This window comes from Trachypithecus francoisi, unplaced genomic scaffold (genome assembly GCF_009764315.1).
Source record: "Trachypithecus francoisi isolate TF-2019V2 unplaced genomic scaffold, Tfra_2.0 Contig01440, whole genome shotgun sequence".
In the NCBI taxonomy this organism is placed as follows: Eukaryota; Metazoa; Chordata; class Mammalia; order Primates; family Cercopithecidae; genus Trachypithecus; species Trachypithecus francoisi.
The window spans coordinates 10,880,762-10,895,549 of NW_022681431.1; the positions used below are offsets into that span (position 1 = coordinate 10,880,762).

At 46.7% G+C, this 14,788-nt stretch overlaps 1 protein-coding gene across 1 annotated transcript in view; it reads right to left on the minus strand.

Annotated features, from left to right (window-relative positions):
- LOXL2 (lysyl oxidase like 2) overlaps positions 1–13,936 on the minus strand; it is a 99,858-nt gene extending 85,922 nt beyond the window's left edge. Inside the window, exon 1 of the mRNA XM_033228749.1 lies at positions 13,655–13,936. The gene's annotated coding sequence lies outside the window, so the exon portion shown is untranslated. The remainder of the gene's footprint in view (positions 1–13,654) is intronic.
- Between the last annotated feature and the right edge of the window lie 852 nt (positions 13,937–14,788).

A 14,788-nucleotide genomic window follows, 5' to 3' on the forward strand; every position in this document is an offset into this window, starting at 1 on the left:
TTCACTACCACAAGAACAGTATGAGGGAAGTTGCCCCCATGATTCAATTATCTCCCACCGGGTCCCTTCCACAACATGTGGGAATTACGGGAGCTACAAGTTAAGATGAGATTTGGGTGTGGACACAGCCAAATCATATCAATGCCCATCGGGTTCATATTACCCAATCCCTACACCCTAAACAAACAAACAACAACAACAAAACAAGAGATGTGGTTTGACTATAAGGTAACACGTAAGAATTGGAAAAACATGGCCAGCATCTGAGAGTGGTCTCAGATTCAAATCTGGCTTCTGCAAATGAGAAAGAGTTTTAGGGTCTTCACGGGCTACATAAGAATTTAAAGTGCTCAGCATAGTGACTGGTTCAGTCACCACAATTATAAAATCAGCAGCAATCTGAACAAAATCCAGAAGGCACATCATCCATCATTCCCATCCACCACTCTCGGGTAACAGGCTTTAAACATCCTCCCCAACTACACACTGTCTCTCTCTCAGACACACTGTTTCTCAGAATTAATCATCTATGGCCAAATCGGTCTGAGTTTCTGTGCCACTTTCAAGGCAATGTTGAATCCAGAAAAGGCAGGCAAGGGGGAGGTGATCAGAAGCCAAATCCAAAATGGCGTGCAAACTTGGTAAGCAATGAAATCACTGCAAGCAAGTCCAGGGATTACAGGGATGGGGCCCGTGGCATGAAAATTCCTGGAGGGGGAGTGCCGAGATTTGGCCTAAGCATAGATGCTGAGGTCAGGAGGGGTTTGGGTGGTTGGAAATAAGACGAGTGTACTGGGTGAAAGATGGCGGGAGTCCTGGGCTGGAGGGAGTACAAAACCAGTTTTTCTGAGATGACTCATCGAAAGGGGCCCAGGAAGCACGTTCCGAGCTCAGTCCCCAAGTGACATCCTCCCTATGCCCTTCCTGCTTAGCTTGTCACGTGCCTCATGTGAGGCTCATCACAGCAGACCTCGCCCTTGGCTCCATATACCTTTTGCATCTCCAGAAGCTGCCAGGCCAAGTTCTCATCCAGGCAGTGCAACCTGGGCCAACAGTCAATTCTTCAGGGCCTGTGCTTGTCCTATGAGAGCCAAACCCAGAGAACCCAGTGAGAGCAGGGGCCACTGGTACAGAGACCATGGCCACATTTTCAGCTTGTCTGGAAATTTCTGGCTCCATAAGGCAATCAGGTAGGAGTGCTGGTCTGAAGTTCATTAAGAGCCTGTGATCTGGAACTTTGTGGCCCATCACAGCACTGGATCCTGTCCAGAAGCCTAAGGAGAAATAGCAGCAGGCACCAAGTGTCACATCACTGAAGCTGGCCGGGCTTGGCTGCTACAATGCCAGCTGGTGCTGGGTCACCAGGGACCAGTCATCAAGGTAATGTCATCCACAGGGTAGTGGCATATAGAGAGAGACCTGCAGGTCCTCGCATTTACTGAGGGGACAGACCTTGTCAGCTACCTGTGAAGATGATCAGTTTCATTGGTGCTGATCACATGCCTCTTCTGGGCCTCTTTTTAAAGAATGATTCTAATATTCTTACTGCATCTCCAGACTGCACTGGCTCCCACTACCAGTGACAGGATGTCTCCATCCTCTTTAGCATGACACAAACTAGCTTCAACCTGCTACCCTGAGCTCCAGCCATGCTGACCTGTGCGCAAGGGGTTCCAACTGCTTTTACACCTCCCTGCCTTTGGACTTGCCATTTCCTGTTCTAGAATATCACATATCCACTTCATGAACACCTACTCTTTAAGAATCTACTCGAGTGTGTGTATAAAACATCCTAAGGAATCTGCCAAAAACTATTACAACTGGTATATGAGTTCAGCAAGGTTACGGGATAACAATATCAATATACAAAAATTAACTATATTTCTACGTACAATGAAAAATTCAAAATGAAAGAAAGCAATCCCATTTACAATAGCATCAAAAATAATAAAATACTTGGGAGTAAGTTTAACAAAAGAAGTGTAAACTTTATACTCTGAAAACTACAAAACATTGTTAAAAGAAATAAAAGAAGATCTAAATAAATGGAAAACATCCCATGTTCATGGATTAGAAGACTTAAATGGTTAAGATGAGAATATTCCTCAAATTGATCTACAAATTCAACATAATTTCTATGAGAATCCCAGCTGACTTCTTTGTAGAAATTGGCAAGCTGATTGATTCTAAAATTCCTATGGAAGTGCAAGAGACCCAGAATAGCCAAAACAATTCTGAAAAGAAGAACGAAGTAAGAGGACTTATACTTCCTGTTTTCAAAACTTAGTACAGAAGTCAAGGCAGTATGGTACTGGGATAAGGAGAGACATATAGATCAATGGAATAAAACAGAGAGTCCAGAAATAAACTCATATATCTACGGTCAATTGGTTTGTACAAGGTCCCAAGATCATTCAATGGGGAAAGAATAGTCTTCAAAAAACAGTGCTGGAACAACTGCACAGCCACATGCAAAAGAATGAAGTTGGAGCCCAACCTCATAGCATTTACAAAAATAACTGAAAATGGATCAAAGACCTAAATGTAAAAGCTAACACTGTATAACTCTTAGAATAAAACATAGAGTAAGTCTTCATGGATTTGGCAGTGATTCCTTACCTTGGATTTGGCAGTGATTTCTTTCTTTTTTTTTTTTTTTGAGACGGAGTCTCGTTCTGTCGCCCAGGCTGGAGTGCAGTGGCGTGATCTTGGCTCACTGCAAGCTCCGCCTCCCGGGTTCACGCCATTCTCCTGCCTCAGCCTCCCCGGTAGCTGGGACTACAGGCACCCGCCACCACGCCCAGCTAAATTTTTTTTGTATTTTAGTAAAGACGGGGTTTCACCTTGTTAGCCAGGATGGTCTCGATCTCCTGACCTCGTGATCCACCCGTCTCGGCCGCCCAAAGTGCTGGGATTACAGGCGTGAGCCACTGCGCCCGGCCTGGCAGTGATTTTTTAAGACATTACACCAAAAGCACATTAAATAAAAGGAAAATATATGTAAATTAAACTTTATGAAAATAAAAAAAGCTTCTGCACATCAAACAGAAAATGTTTTGAAGATGCTTTAGGAACCAGGGCAGCAGTGGTGATGGTGATAAAAAAGGGTGATGACCAAATAGTCATCGCACTTATTCTACTGTTTTGTCATTGTCTATTTGCGTGTCTGTTTCTCTTTTAAGCTGGTGATCCCTCTGGAGGGTAAACATCTGTAGCTTGTACGCTTCTGGATCCCCTGTGCTCAACACAGAACAGACGTTGAATAAATGTGATTTGAACTGGAAAGAAAAAAGACACTGTCAAGAAAGGGAAAAGAAAATCCACAGAATGGGAGAAAATATTTATAAATCATGTATCTGCAATGGTCTAGAACTCAGAATATGTAAAAATCATTTATAATTTGACAAGAAACCCAGGCCGGGCGCGGTGGCTCATGCCTGTAATCCTAGCACTTTGGGAGGCCAAGGTGGGTGGATCATCTGAGGTCAGGAGTTTGAGACCAGCCTGGCCAACATGGCAAAACCTCGTCTCTACTAAAGATACAAAAATTAGCCAGATGTGGTAGTGTGTGCCTGTAGTCCTAGCTACTTGGGAGGCTGAGGCAGAAGAATCGCTTGAACCCAGGAGGTGGAGGTTGCAATGAGTGAGATCGTGCCATTGCATTCTAGCCTGGGTGACAGAGTGAGACTCAGTCTCAGAAAAAAAAAAGACAACCAACCCAATTGAAAATGGGCAAAAACTGGCCGGGCGCGGTGGCTCAAGCCTGTAATCCCAGCACTTTGGGAGGCCGAGATGGGCGGATCACGAGGTCAGGAGATCGAGACCATCCTGGCTAACACGGTGAAACCCCGTCTCTACTAAAAATACAAAAACTAGCCGGGCGAGGTGGCGGGCGCCTGTAGTCCCAGCTACTCCGGAGGCTGAGGCAGGAGAATGGCGTAAACCCGGGAGGCGGAGCTTGCAGTGAGCTGAGATCTGGCCACTGCACTCCAGCCTGGGCGACAGAGCAAGACTCCGTCTCAAAAAAAAAAAAAAAAAAAGAAAATGGGCAAAAACTTAAAAAGACACTTCCCCAAAGAAGATATACAAATGGCTTACAAGCACATAAAAAGGTGTGCTACATCACTGATCATTAAGCAAACACAAAGTACCAAGAGACACCACTTCTTACCCATAAAGGTGGCTGGAATTTTTTTTTAAGTGGAAAATAAAAAGTGTCGGCAAAGACATGGAGAAATTAGAACCTTCATATGTTGCTAGTGGAAATGTAAAATGCTACAGCCACTGTGAAAAACAATTTGGTGATTCCTCAAAAAGCTAAACGTAAAATTACTATATGACCCAGCAGCCCCCCTTCTAAGTACATACCCCCCAAAATTGAAACACATTGAAACAGGTGTTCAAGCAAAACTTTCACATGAATGTTCATAGCAGTACTATTCATAATGCTCAAAGGGTGGAAACAATCCAAATGTCTGTCAACTATAAATGGATTAACAAAATAATAAAAATATTCCATTAACAAAAATGGAAAACAATAGAATATTATTCGGCCATAAAAAGTAACAAAATACTGACATATGCTACACAACATGGGTGAGGCTTAAAAACATTAGGGGAGCACCGTGGCTCATGCCTGTAATCCCAGCACTTTGGAAGGCCAAGGCAGGTGGATCATGAGGTCCAGAGATCGAGACCATCTTGGCCAACATGGTGAAACCCTGTCTCTACTAAAAATAAAAAATTAGCTGGGCGTTGTGGCACACGCCTATTGTTCCAGCTACTTGGGAGGATGAGGCAAGAGAATCGCTTGAACCCAGGAGACGGAGGTTGCAGTGAGCTGAGATGGTGCCACTGCACTCCAGCCTGGTGATACAGCAAGACTCCTTCTCAAAACAAACTCCACATATTTACACACATTATCCAAAATTGGCAATATAGAGACAGAAACTAGATTAGTGGCTGTTTAAGGTTGGGAGGATAGGCGGTGGTGGCTAACGGATACGGACTTCTCTTTATGTTGATGAAAACATTTTAAAGTTGACTGGGGTGATATTTGCACATATCTGTGAATATACTGAAATCCACTGACTTGTACATTTTAAAGGGTGAATTGGATGATACGCAAATTATATTTCAATAAAGCCTTTTTAAAAAGAATCCACTTCGATGACACTTGAAAGTGTCATGCAGGCAGCATGGGGTTGGTTGCCAGGCATCAGAATATTACTCTTAAGTGAGGACTTTATTATTATTATTATTTTATTATTTTTGGAGGCAGAGTCTCATTCTGTGGCCCAGGCTGGACCACAGTAGCACGATCCTGGCCCACTGCAACCTCCACCTCAGCCTCCTAAGTAGCTGGGATTACAGACATGCACCACCACGACTGGCTAATTTTTGTACTTTTAGTAGAGATGGGGTTTCATCCTGTTGCCCAGGCTGGTCTCGAACTGCCAAGCTCAGGCAATCCCCCTACCTTGGCCTCCCAGTGTGTTAGGATTACAGGTGTGAGCCACCATGCCCAGCCTTATTTCTAAATACACACATAAATTACCAGAGTCACTAATAAATCATTCTACTTAAGAAGAGAGAGAAGGCTGGGCACGGTGGCTCACGCCTGTAATCCCAGCACTTTGGGAGGCTGGGGCAGGTGGATCGCCTGAGGTCGGGAGTTTGGGGGCAGCCTGACCAACGTGCAGAAACCCCATCTCTACTAAAAATATAAAACTAGCTGGGTATGGTGGCGCATGCCTGTAATCCCAGTGACTCGAGAGGCTGAGGCAAGAGAATCGCTTGAACCCGGGAGGCAGAGGCTGTGGTGAGCCAAGATCGGGCCACTGCACTCCAGCCTGGCAAGAAGAGTGAAACTCCGTCTCAAAAAAAAAAAAGACGAGAGAGAGAGAGAGAGAGAAAGAGAGAGAGATATCAGACGGGAAGGGAAGGAGGAAGGAAGGAAATGAGGAGGGCGGACAGGATACAGCCAAAGAATGGCCTAGACTCATGCTTCAGCAGAAGCTGCCAGAAAGGCAGGAGTTCTCCAGGTGGATTTGAACCCTACAATGGCCGAGGGGCAGCCTGGAATGACCCCAAGTGGTGATACCCTAACACAGCTACAACTGCAAATCTCAACAGGCTGTACCCTCCATCCTTAGACGTTTTAAGGAAAGGAGCTACTTAAATCTCTTAACTAATCTGTGATTATAAACTGACTCTTTCAAATCACAGATTATAAACTGTGTTCTTTCAAATATCTCTTCCAAACCCCCTCATGGTAGAAAATCAACATCCAGTCCCAAGATCTTGAGGTGTAATTGAAGCAGCCATATTTGGGCATGAAACGTGTTTGAAATCTCCTGCTTTGCCTTTAAATTCATGCACTCTTGCTAATGTTCTATTCTTGATGTAGCAGCAAGGGCACGTCCATTTTGTAAAAGTCCATCCATAACAGGCATTTGTACACCAATGTTCACAGCGGCATTATTCCCAGCCACCAAAAGGTAAAAACAACCCACATGTCTACCAGGGGAGGAGGAGATAAACAAATGTGGTCTATCCATACAGTGGGATATTATTCAGGCTCAAAAAGGAAGGAAATTCTGACACAGGTTACAACATGAAAAAACCTGGAAGCCATGCTAACTAAAACGAGCCAGACACGAAAAGACAAATATCACATATTCCACTTACATTAAGTCCCTAGAGTTCAGTCATACTCATGGAGACAGAAAGTAGAATGGGGGCTGCCAGGGATTGGTGGGAGGGGCGATGGGAGTTAGTGTTCAATGGGCACAGAGTTTCTGTTTTGGAAGATGCAAAAGTACCAGAGATGGCTGATGGTGATGGTAGCACAGCAGTGTCAACATACTTAACGCCACCGCACTGTACACTTGAAAATAGTTAAGATGGTGAGTTTTATGTTATTTATATTTTACCACAATAAACACAAAAGCAACCCAAAAAGCCTATATGGGTATATACTTAGGATCAGTGTGATTTTACTGATATGCTATTCTTGGGGTGGGTGAAAGCATCTTTAGAAATACGCTTTTCTGGCCGGGTGCGGTGGCTCACGCCTGTCATCCCAGCACTTTGAGAGGCCAAGACGGGCGGATCACGAGGTCAGGAGATTAAGACCATCCTGGCTAACACGGTGAAACCCCATCTCTACTAAAAATACAAAAAATTAGCCGGGCATGGTGGTGGGCGCCTGTGGTCCCAGCTACTCAAGAGGCTGAGGCAGGAGAATGGTGTGAACCCGAGAGGTGGAACTTGCAGTGAGCCAAGATTGTGCCACTGCACTCCAGCCTGGGAGACAGAGAGAGACTCTGCCTCAAAAAAAAAAAAAAAAAAAATGCTTTTCCCTGGGTATCATGGTGGACACCTGCAATCCCAGCTACTCGGGAGGCTGAGGCAAGAGAATCTCTTGAACCTGGAAGGTGGAGGTTGCAGTGAGCCGAGATCGCACCACTGCACTCCAGCCTGGGTGACAGAGTGAGACTCTGTGTCAAAAAAAAAAAAAAAAAAAAAAAGAAAAGAAAAGAAATGTGCTTTTCTCAATTTTATACTTGTAATTGTTTTAGAAAGATATTTAGAAAAGTATCTTTCTCACTACACCTTTGAGTCATGCAGGCACCCTGAAGAGCTGTACTGTGTTTACCTTGGTACCCCAATGGTATATCAGGACAAGACTGGGGGCACAAGAAGTTCATGGATCCAAGTTCCAGAAAGATATTATAAAGAAACTGCAAATCAAGTTGTTCACAAGTCATTACCGTAAGTTATCTTGTCATAAGTGTATGTTTTATAGGCAAGCGGCATCATTTTTGTAGAAGATGCCCTCGGCACACTGTTGGCAACACATCAAGGAGGGTATGTCTGTTGCCACGGGACATCCAGAGAGCCAGCTGTGTCTGCCTGTCTGACATGGATTGTAGAAATGAAAAAACTAAAAAGAAAACATCGCTCTTTGCTTGGAAGACTATAATTAAATATAATACTTAAGGTATCCCAAGTGAAGGGATCAAAAGCCCTGGACAAGAAGAACCTACTAACTGTGTTCTTAACCACACCCTCAGCATCTGCTTAGTTCTTGTTCTCATCTGCCACACACGCTACTTGTCTGGTAATATTGTTACTGCCACAGGAAGTGCAAAAGATTTGTTAAAACTCTGGACAGAAATCTGAACAGTCCCCATCATCCTTTATCATCATCAATCAAGTGGCTATTCTTTCTTAGTTTGTTTTTGAGACAGGGTCCCACTCTGTTGCCCAGACTGGAGTACACTACAGCCTTGACCTCCTGGGCTGAAGCAATCTTCCTGGCCTCAGCCTCCTGAGTAGCTGGGACTATACCACGCCTGGCTAATTTTTTTTTTTCTTTTTTTGTAGAAACGGGGTCTCCCTATGTTGCCAGCTATTCTGAAAAGGTGCCTAGAGACGTCCCTGACGCTGGTCACGGAAGAAGGGCTGCCAACACGCTTGGCTAAGATGTGTTCCCTGTTGAGCAAGTGCTGTGTTGGACAGCAGTGGGTGCATGTGTAGAAGTACTCAGGTGAGAGATTTCTGATGTCTTGCTTCAACTTACATAGGACTGAAGACTTAAGAGACTCCGCTGTGTGTTGCTCTGGCTGCATCTCTGTGAATGTCTGGTTGGCCCTTCCTTTTCTAGCCTGCAACTGCTATTCCCTGCTATTCTGTGAGCCTAGAGCAGGCCACTTCATCTGAGGCCTCATGGGCCACCCAGGGTGTGAGTGCCATGCAGACCGACCACAAAAGCCTTTCTCCAGGGGGAAATGGATGGTGACAGTAACAAGCTGCTCATGTAAAGCCAGGCAGCCCCTGGGAATGGGAAATCATATCTCCTGCTGTGGTTTGAATACGTGTCCCTCCAAAAAAATTCATGTTGAAATTTAATCCCCAATGTGGCAGTTTTGAGAGGTGGGGCCTTTAAGAGGTGGTTGAATCATGAGTGCTCTGACCTCATAAACTGATGAATCCATTCATCAATTAATAGATGAATGGGTTATCAACAGAAGGGAATTGGTGGCTTTATAAGAGGAAAAGAGACTTGAGCTAGCATGTTACCATGCTCAGCCCCCTCACAATGTGGTGTCCTGCATCACCTTGGTATACTGCCAATTCCCCACCAGCAAGAAGGCCCTCACCAGATACAGCTCCTGGACTTTGGACTTCTCGGCCTTCATAACAGTAAGAACTAAATTCCTTTTGTTTAATAAACTACCGAGTTCCAGGTATTCTGTTATAAGCAACAGAAAATGGACTAAAACACCTCCTAAGGCTCCCCAAACTTTAAAATGAAGGAAGCAGTCATGCTTGTGTAACTGCAGCTGCTGGTGTGGAATCACCTAGAAATTCTTCCTCCATGGAGACAGCCTATTAGCTAAGGAAAAGAATCTATGGCCGTCAGAAGGCAGGGTGGTTTAAGGTTAATGTCTTGCCACTTTGGAGTTCCTCCAGTTGAATGGAATTGGGTTGACCAGTTTCTCTGCCTCTAACTGGCTATTTTATGGAAGGTCGGTTCATTCCCTATTTCAAAGCAACAAGCATAACAGCAGAACATCTAGGAATCCTATGAAAAGGGAATCCTTTTTCCCACATGACCTGCCAAGAAAGGAGAATTCCAATACGAGTCTCATTAACAAGGGGGAGAAATTTCTCCATCACTCCATTTCAAAAGCAAATAAACATAAGTAATGAAAATGCTAAAAGCAGAAGGCTCTGGTGTTGTATTAGTCTGTTCTCATGCTGCTAATAAAGACATACCTGAGACTGGGTACTTTGTAAAGGAAGGAGGTTTAATGGACTCACAATGCCACATGGCTGGGGAGGCCTCACAATCATGGCAGAGGACAAAGGAAGAGCAACGGCATGTCTTACATGGTGGCAGACAAGAGAGCGTGTGCAGGGGGACTCCTATTTATAAAACCATCATATCTCATGAGATTTACTCACTACCACAGGAACAACTGGGGAAAGATCTATCCCCATGTTTCAACTACCTTTCATCAGGTCCTTCCTACAACACATGGGAATTATGGCAGCTACAGTTCAAGATGAGATTTGGGTGGGGACACAGCCAAGCCATATCAGGTGTTACATATCTTCATTGGTTAAATGCAGAATAAAGTTGTGCATAAACTAACGATTTCAATGGGAAGCCTATATACCCCCACTTCTCTGTCATAGGATTTGAGGGCTTCAGCATGAAGGTACCAGCTGTCAGAGTACTCAGGTGATGCTAAAGAAGGGAGATTGTCCTCTATCAGATTTCTTTCTGGGGCCTTTGTTTCATCCAGGAATCCCAGCAACAGTCATTTCACTCATCCTATTTTTATACCTTGGAGTCAAATAATGAGGAAGTATACTGCTCTCCAGTTCAGAGAGGGCAGCTCTGAGCTCTTACAGTTTTGCAATGAGCTAGGAAACAAACCCTGGCTTCCTGACTTTGCAGTTCATTTATCTCAAGCACCAAATGTCCAATTACTAAATATTTACACAGGGATTTCTGACAGCAGGTGTATAGGAAGTGATAAGCCCAGGATGAAGCCTGAGCCAAGAAGAACTCTTCAGAGAGCAGCTGAGAGTCCATGAGGAACATGGAGAACCAGAATCACCAAAGCCCAGCCATGAGGAGGCTGGGTTAGATCCTGGCTCCCTGGGTCACCAGCTGTGCCCTCTGGACAGCTTATCTGTTTACCAATTTCCTCAGCTGAGAAATGAATTTGAAAATACCCACCTAACTATTTAGCGGGACCTTGTGAGAATCAAATGACATCGTGGACAGAAAAGTGGTTTGAAAGGAATAACATACAATAGGAATGTAACAAGTTACACAAATCAACAGAATTCAGATCAACTATAAAAAAAAAGACATTTTGGGGAAAATTGGAAAATGTTTAAATGTAGACTGCTATTTGGCATTAGATGATACCAAATAATTTTTTTTTTTTTTTAGTTTTCTTAGGTCTAAAGATAACATCATAGTTATTTAATATCTTTAGAAATCACACTGAAATACGTAGCAATGAAATGACATGATGTATGGGATTTGTTTTAAACTACTTCAATGACAGAGAAAGGGACAGATGACGTACATGTGCCAAAATAACTGTTGAAACTCAGTGAGAAGCTTATGAGGCATCATTACACCCTTCTCTCTACCTTTCTGCATACTTGAAATTTTTTTCGAATAAAAAGTAAACAATGTAGTGTTTTCTGGGACTCAACACCTTCGCTGATGGTCATGTCCAGAGCACAGAAAATCTGTTTCCTTCACAAAGCCCTTCCACACTGGCCATCTAGAGGTCAAAGGACAAGGACTTGGGAAGAGGCCAGGAGAGGCCAGGCAAGGAGCCCTGTTGGAAAGAAAATAAATAGAAGCATCTTTGCAGAATCTCCTATCTGTGATGCTTAAAATGTCAGCCAATGTGTGATGTCAAGTACACGTTTCGTTTTCAGACCTGAGTTTCATACTCAATTTTGCCACTCAATGCCTGAGTGACCTTAGACTAAGTCACTTTCTAACACAAACTTACAGGGAAGCAAATGCACGTGCATGCACAAACACACATATACATACACACACGCACACGCATGCACTCATGTACACACAAGTGCACACACGCATGCAAACTCATACATATGCAAACAGGCACACAAACACCAATACACATACACACACATACAGGTGTGCACACACATGCACACAGGAATGCATATGCACACACATAAACATGCAGACATGCACACAGGAATACATATGCGCGCACACACATGCAAACATGCACACACACAAATACACATACAAGCGTGCACACAGGAACACATAAGCACACACATACATGCACACACACATACACACACCTGCACACACATATACACCCATGTGTGCACATAAACACACACCGGTGCACATATATACACAAACACACGTGTGGGCACACACGTGCACACATACATGTGCGCACACATACACGTGCACACATGCATACACAAACGTGCCCTGCACACATACACACATATACACACACACACAGATTAGTGACTCAGTTTTCTTGGGGAGAGCACTGGTAGCCACCGGGGCCCATGAGGCGGCATGCATTTTGTCATGGGTCTGATGGCCATTCCAGGGCAGATGTTAGGGAACAGGAAGAGGAATGGGACAAAGGTGAGGAGAGAGATTTAAAATGTAGTCAAGTTAGGATGCAGTGAGTCAGTCACTTACCTGGGAGCTGCCCAGGGAAATGAACTCTTCCTCTTCCATCCTAAACCCCACCCCTGACCATTAAGTACACGATACACCATCAATAACTAATTCATTCCACCAAAGATGACAAATGGTGTTTTGGGGTTCCAGGACAGACAGGCTAGCGGTGGTGTAGGGGAGGGACCTGGAGTAAGAGGTACGGTTTCAGTCCCCACACTGACTAACTCAGTGGCCCTGAGTCTAATCGTTTTTCTTCCTCTGGGAGAAAAAAAAAAAAAGTACTGGTTTTGAGATCTCCGCAGTTTCAAGATCTTAGGGACGAAACTAATTTGGAGCATGTTTCTGTCATGCACATCTCTCCCCTCATCAGGGCTTGGAGTTTCCTAACCATATTGGGTAGTTCAGCCCCCTCCCTCGCCGAGTTCTGCGGTGTTCTCTTCTTCTCACCCTAGCTCCGCCCCGCACTCCTGCAGTTTTTTGATGGGTCTTAGCCCCGGCACGGAGAGGAGGGAACCTCGCTTGTTTCTCCCAATCATCTCTATTCCAGCGCTGATTTCCTGGGACACTTCAGGCAGGCAGCTATACCTGGAAGGCTTCCAGATCTGGGTTGGTGAGAAGGGGCGCGGTGGGCAAAGCTCCTGCGTAAAAGTTGTAGGCACTGGGGACCGCGGGACCAAAGGCGCAAGATTGAGATCAGCTGTAGCCATGGGTTCGCTCGTGCCCGTTCTTTCCAACTCCAGGGCTTCCCGGTATGAGGCGGGAAAGGGTCCCTGGTCCCTGGAGAGCCAGGGAGACTTGGGAGTGCATACCTGGCGTGCCGAGCGCGCCTCTGCTCCCGCAGGACTCAGGGCGCTCCCGCGCTCCCAACAGCCTTTCGGGCAGGCTGGGGGTTGAACCGGGTTCAGGCAGTGGGTGCTACAGCTCCCAGGCGCAGCCCGTGTGTTCCCGCCCCTACTCTGTCCCAGCCCAGCACGCTCTACATTCCCAAAACCACAGCCCCGAGGGCACCCACTGTCCCACGCCCCGTCGCCCCGCGTGCCCAACTCCTCAAAGCCAGAACTCGGAAGACGCTGTCCCTGGAGCCACGCTGCACTCTCCAAGACGCCCAACACGCACCGAGACTCGACTGGCTGTGTCCCGCCTGACTACGGGCGCTCGGGACGATCAAGGGATCCAGCGCCTCACTTCCCGGACGCGCCAGCAGCCGCGCAGCGCCCGGCCCAGACGAGGTGGGACTGGGCGGGGCCGCAGGAGGACCCTTTAGCCTGCACGTCCTCTCATTGCTCCCCGCAAGAAGTCTTCCGGAACCGCCAGGCACTTTCGAGAGGCAGCCCCGCGCAGGGCGAAGCCTGGAGACCCCACAGGGACCCTCCCGCTTTCTCGCGAACCGCTTCGGGGAGGGGGTAGCGCGGGAAGCGCTCTTACTTGGTTTCAGGGATCCGCAGTGGTCGGGCTGGGACCGCGCTCTCCACGGTGGTCTCCCTCTGCTTCAGCCGCCACGGAGCCCCTTTTCCCAGCAGAGGAGGCGGCTGAGGTCTCCGATGGCTGGAGAAAGCAAGCACCAACTGCAGATAGCCGCGCGCAGGAGTCGCGCGTTTACTCTTTTCCCCCTTACTTTTAACCAGAGGAGGATGGCAAACCCCTCCCCGGACCCACCCCCTTCCCCGAAGGCGGCCGCCGCTGCAGGCCCGGCCTCCAGCCTCTTTTGTTGTAATTCGAGAGCGGCCCCTCCCAGCGCCAGAGGGAGCTCTGCGGGGGAGGCCAAGGCCTGCGGGGCAGCCCTTCCCAGGCTCCTCGCGCCCGGGTTTCCGGAGCCTGAGAAGTCTGGAAGGGGGCCTTTCCTCGGGAGATTCCTCTACCCCTTCCCCCACGCAGCGCTCCCAGAATTTAACCCTTCGATGCCCTTATCCAGCAGCCTTAGGGCCCGTGCCTTGTCCACCTCCTATCCCGAAAACCCTGGCCCTCCCTGGCGCATAGTATACGCTCAATTAAAGCTGCCGCATGAAAGTTTTGAGAAACTTGCATCCATCTCGCCTGGGTTTCACCTCCTTTTCCTGTAGGGGGAAAACCGATCCTGAACAAGTAAATAAACAGCCCCCTTTCGGCCAGCCGATCACATCTATGGCCTTGGCCAAGGCTCTCTCCGAGCACTAGTTTTCTTCTTTGTAAATTCAACGCTTTGGATTCCGTGACCTCTGGAGTCCTTTCTGGAATGGCAGAGCTGGGATTAACAAGCCCTGTGCTTGGGGACTGAACAGGACACAGCTAACGGGTGGCCATTGTGCAGAAGGACCTCCTGTGCCTGGCTCTGAGGCTCCTGGGTGGGGGATGGGCATGCTGGGAGAGCCCTCTGCACAGAGAGGGCTCCTTAAGCAACACCAGGGCTTTGCCAGGCCCAAGGAGGCAGCTAGCTGCAAAACAAGGGACCCCTGTGCCAAAGTGGACTGTCACCTTAAAGGCAGCTCCTTTCTCAGTCCTTTCTTACTCCACCCCCTGACTAGATAAACTCTTCCCAAATCTCACCTCCAGCCCAGGCTTCTCTCCTAAGCCATGGATATT